The 6,430-nt window shown below is 26.9% G+C and overlaps 1 protein-coding gene across 9 annotated transcripts in view; it reads right to left on the reverse strand.

Annotated features, from left to right (window-relative positions):
* Positions 1-6,430, reverse strand: part of LpR1 (Lipophorin receptor 1) — a 44,140-nt gene that overhangs the window by 33,950 nt on the left and 3,760 nt on the right. The window lies entirely within an intron of this gene.

Here is a 6,430-nt window from a genome sequence, read left to right on the forward strand (position 1 = left end):
TGTAATCATACTAAGAAATAAGTTTAAAAACGTAAAATATACAACCCATATATAAAATTGTTTCTAAATATCTTAGACTCGTATATGTAAAGTTATATTATTAAGAAGCTTACTGAAATTGATAAGTGTTAGTAACTCACAAAGAAATCTAAAAAAACAGAATCATAGTGTGTGCGTGAGTTTGGTCATCGAAAAGGTCAATAAAAATGGCTGATTTAAAAACATTAATTAATAAAATAGTTTTAAGAGATAAAAGTTAATGCACTTTGGCATATTGCAGATAAATAAAATAAAATAAAGTCAAAATAAAACTTAGAGGTGGCGCGATAGCTCCCAATATCACGGGGTCAACATTATTCACTGTACGTCAACTGTAGCCGATAAATTCTGCTGCCACAGGTTTGAACTGATTAACAGTTCAATAAAGTGGCAGATATTTGTCGCCATGGAGCCAGAATGAAAGGAATATGGGGTTATTTGCATCAGGGGCAATAGCACTCTTTGTTTTCAAGAAAGAATACAATTTATTTTCTCTGTAAACTGTCAATCATTGGATCAATGGACTGGCCGACTAGACACATTGTGGAAATGATATTTTTGTAATTTGTTTTAGACTAATCACACTGTTTTAATAAACATAGACATGACAATGTTTAAATATGATAACTGTATAGTATTTCTTTACGATACAGACAATATTCATTATTAATTTTTAATCTAAGTTTTATTTGATAAATACCTACTATTTCTTGAAATCTATAATCACACGTGTTTCGATGTATTCCTCATCATTTTTAAATACCGTATGTGAAGCTTCATCCTTCAGCGTCCCAAGGATTCAACTCTAAAATTTGGACTTAACATGCGACGTTTGAAAATGATGCGGAATGCATTGAAACACGTGTCACAATAGATTATAAAAAAGGTATTTACCAAAAAAAACAAAAATTTAAAATGGATATATATTACCACAAAGTGACTGCCATATTTTTAAATAAAAATTTAAAGTAATAAAAGCAGGATATACTTTACATCGTTGAATACTATGCAACTTAATTTTAAAATTTAAAAATTTAAAATAATAAAAGCAGGATATACTTAACATCGTTGAATACTATGTAACTTAATTTTAAAATTTAAAAATTAGATTTATTATTGAATGCTATTCTATTGCTATGCTATTCTTCCTTGTTTTATCCGGCTAACTATTTCTGATTTTAATCGACCATCCTAGTAATTTTGCTAAACAAATAAACAAATTCCGTTACATCTTTGATTTATTTGATCTAATGCTTATTTTAAACGTTAAAATGTTCTGAAATTTTCAGATTACAGAGTTTATTATATTGCAAGTTTGTCTTCCCACTACAAAGGTATCGACTGAAGACAGATTCACTACACTACAAGGTCCAGGTATCGACTGAAGACAGATTCACTACACTGCAAGGTCCAGGTATCGACTGAAGACAGATTCGACGAAAAATAGGTTATTTAGCATGTTTATGTGTATAACTTTGCATGGCCTCAAAAATTATATAAATGTAATCAAATTCGTAAACGTATGTCCTCTAAATAGTTATCAATCGAATAAAGAGCATAATTTGTACATATATATTTTTTAATCTTTATTTATTTGGTGAAAAGGTTAAGAGATAATGAAATTTTAATATGTACCTATCTAAGTTTACTCCAATAAAAATAGCACATTTAATCAATAATGTTTTTATTTAAAAAAAAAACAAACTTAAAATTATTAATTGATAGAGGTATATCTGCCACAAAGATATGAAATTTAACCGTGAAAAATAGTTTTTATCAAACACTTATTGATTAATTTATTGCATTTTATGAAATATGTCATTCATGATATTTGTGAATGACAAAAGAGTCATTAAAAATTTAATGTAATATATAGATAAGACGTTATTTATTTTAACGAAATAATTAAGTAATCAAATTAAACGCATTCTATACTAATTTAAACACTTACATCATATTTAAAATAATCTAAATTAAAAAAGAAGTAGTTCGTTTGCTCAAAATCTTAAACTAGTTGAAGGAAAAACATGTTTTAATAAAATATTTTTACTTAAATGGCAGCGCCATCTACAAAACATGCAATACTAAACATTGCACACGGCAGACAGCATGCTTCTAGACAAATATTGCATACCCGCAAGCGTTGTGAAACTTGACATATTAGAAAAGCAAGCTTTCTTTAAGGACGCAGCAACTCATGGTTACAACTGTAACTGTCGTCAAGATAAAGCGGTTAGTTTAGCTAGGCCATGTTATTCGCATGCCTCTTGAGAGCCAATCTTGGTCATTTTACAAGTCATCAGGTTCCCGCCGCTTAGGATGTTCGTTGCTGACAATTCGTCGGCAGTTGTCGTCTGAACTTCGGGACGCGGTATGACTTGGGAGGCTGGAAGGGAGCTGGCAGCCTTCAGAAAAGACTGGAGACAGTTTGTGGATTCCACATGCTCCACACTAGGAGTAGATGTGAAAAAACAACTAAAATGTCCATATCACATTTCAGGTGTGTCCAAATACTTGTTGACAAGTCTGGCGTTTCCCAGTATGTAAAAATAATCCCGGGTTCGGATCTCGCATACATCCAAAAAGGGTCTCTGCTAAATAAAGACTTTCTCAATCTAACAAAGATAGCTCTTGTGAACTCATGTACACAGCGTCATGAGATAATGATATATGTAGAAGTTCTAAAATTTTGAGTAGTGTGGTTTTCAAACATGGGTAGAATAGTAAATAATGCACGTGTGTAAATTTATCACTTAACCAGCTTATGACAGGTCATAAGCTCTGTAAATACCCAGACTGCTATATTCTGTTTCACCTATGTTGAGATGTCAAAAAAAATGGAATGAAAGTTAACATTCTACACTATTTAAAAAAAAAGTGACTCACTTTAAGGTCATTTGACTTAGTAGGTTTATTTACGTATATGTAAAATGGATGAACGCTGTTTTGCAGAATTAAACTATCATTAAAATTTTATTTTTCAAACCCTTATCCGCACCCCAATGGTGCATAGGGCACTGCATTATATATAAACATAGTGTTATCTAGATCGTTAACACACGAAGGAAAGGTGATCAGCCCTCCGCTTCAGGTACCAGTCCAGGGTAATATTGAATAAATATTAGAGTGTAAAAATCACTTGTATTTATTTGACCCCCCCCCTGGGAATCGAACCCGGGACCTCCAGAACGGTAGCTGAGCGTGCTGACCATTACACTACGGAGGCGGACACAATTAAATTAAAATTAATATCACCAAAAAAAATTATTTTAGTCATAATAAGAGTATTTTTAAAGATTTATTATAATCAATGATAGGAATTCATGATTCATGACCCATTTTCTATGACTTTAAATAGGTTTATTTATCATTTTGATTAGACCAAAGACTGATATTAATTTTAGCTGATGATTTCTTTATTATGCTTACGAATAATTATAAGAAATAAAAAAATCTGAATATAACTATCAATCGGATTCACATCGCAAAAAGTTTTTTCGAAAGGCTGAATTTAATACCAAGCATTTGTAACAAACATTATAAAGCATTCTGGAATAAACTTTCTATAAATACGAGAAAATTTCCCATATCTCTTACATTACAGAAAGATACACCCAAAAATTACATTTGTGAGAATTCTTTGTTGGTATATTTGCCTCGAAATATATGAATACGAAATGTGTATATCAAATTTCTTAAAATAAAGTATATTTTTGTATGATTTACCATATGGGCTTAAATGAAAGCTTGTATCATTTGTAAAACCACATAAAAGTTACGTTAAAAATACGCGCTTTAAATAGCTTAATATATCAGACACAATTACGCCGTTAAGTTTTTCTCACACAAGTATATTTTTAGAATGACATGGTTGTGTTTCAACACAGAAAATTCTTTGATATGGAATAAATTATTTACCTAGAATGCTAGCTTTCAGAGGATTTAATAATAAAAACATAACGCACGAATTTCTCTTACAAAGATAAAATAATGTAAATGTGAATGGTAAAATTTACACTTCGTCGACTTCACTCGTAATGTTTAAGAGAGTAGGAACATAAAAATTTAGCATCAAGCATTATTTATCGATTTTCAAAATACATATGATATTTGCATTAATACAATAACAAATATTTTTGAAAGCGATTAGTTCTATCTGTATTTTAAATTATAATGTTTTCATTATTCCTCGCAAGTAATTCTAACAAAGTTAGGCACTCTACGGATTAAGCAGATGATGTGTATGTTTATTTTACAAATAATTTTAGTATTTTAGTTTGAAGTAGTTTATGGATTTTAACAGTATGAAAGGTATACGGGTAAGTGGGAGAAATAAAGAAGAGTGTGATACGACGATGGTAAGTGCGAATACGAAGATATGAAACATTCCGCTGAAGAACACAGAATACGTACTTAATACTAGAATTACATATTAACTTAATAAAAATGGTCTAAATTTTGTTTTGTACATACAATTATGAACGTACTGAGAAAACTATGGATAGAAGAAGGGTGAAGATAGAAGTAAAAGAATAAGAAATAAAAACTAAAAAAATAACCGGGAATTGACAACATATTTACTATCATTGGAAGAAGCCAGATACAAGATATCAAGCCGCGATGAATTCAGAATCCCCATCGAGACAAGTGCCTTATGATTTCCTCTATAAAAGGAATGTTGTTCAATTTTTCTCTGAAAGAAAGTTATTCAGGTTTGCGGCTCAAGAATGTCTACTGCTCTATTGAAAGACCCACTCAAGGCTAGTCACATAAGCTGTTAATGGTCGAGTCAATAATCTAGGTGAACAAAGCATTATTATCTACTCATTTTATACGTATTGTACTCTTGTCTACTAATCAGAAAAATGAGTACGTATAATATGCCGGAGCTAATTGTAGTAGGGTTATATTTCACAACAATATATATATATATATATATATATATATATATATATATATATATATATATATATATATATATATATATATATATATATATATATATATATATATATATTTATATATATATATATATATGTATATACATATATATATATATATATATATATATATATATATATATATATATATATATATATATATATATATATATATATATATATATATATATATATATATATATATATATATATATATATATATATATATATATATATATATATGTATATATATATATATATATATATATATATATATATATATATATATATAAATATATATATATATATATATATATATATATATATATATATATATATATATATATATATATATATATAAATATATATATATATATATATATTTTTTTTTCATTCAAACCCTTATCCGCACCCCAATGGTGCATAAAGCACTGCATCATATAAACGCAGTGTTATCTTGATCGTTAACACATGAAAGAAAGGTGATCAGCCCTCCGCTTCAGGTACCAATCCAGGGTAATATTGAATAAATATTAGAGCGAAAAAATCACTTTTATTTATTTGACCCCCCCTGGGAATCAAACCCGGGATCTCCAGAACGGTAGCCGAGCTATATATATATATATATATATATATATATATATATATATATATATATATATATATATATATATATATATATATATATATATATATATATATTTATATATATATATATATATATATATATATATATATATATATATATATATATTTATATATATATATATATATATATATATATATATATATATATATATATATATATATATATATATATATATATATATATATATATATATATATTTATATATATATAAACACAAACATACATTCATTTAAGTTTGTGTTACATCAATTTGTTGATAAATGAAAATAATTAGGAATTTTTATATATATATATATATATATATATATATATATATATATATATATATATATATATATATATATATATATATATATATATATATATATATATATATATATATATATATATATATATATTTATATATATATATATATATATATATATATATATATATATATATATATATATATATATATATATATATATATATATATATATATATATATATATATATATTTATATATATATAAACACAAACATACATTCATTTAAGTTTGTGTTACATCAATTTATTGATAAATGAAAATAATTAGGAATTTTTGAAACGAGAGCCAAAAACGTCAAACGTCTGTTTTGTGGTTACACTTCTGACACAAATCAGGTATTCTTACCGTGAGATTCCAGCGCGGGTTGGTTATTACTAAGCTCTTTATTAAATCTTCGAGTTCCATGGCTCAAATGAAGTTGAAAAGCGAATAATGGATGAGAAGACGTTTTCAGTATAATTAAAGTTACGAAAATTCTTAAGATTTCTGATTAC

The sequence above is a fragment of the Brachycentrus maculatus genome, unplaced genomic scaffold (assembly GCF_059751285.1).
Source record: "Brachycentrus maculatus isolate JH-2025_06_01 unplaced genomic scaffold, ASM5975128v1 h1tg000193l, whole genome shotgun sequence".
NCBI classification, from domain to species: domain Eukaryota; kingdom Metazoa; phylum Arthropoda; class Insecta; order Trichoptera; family Brachycentridae; genus Brachycentrus; species Brachycentrus maculatus.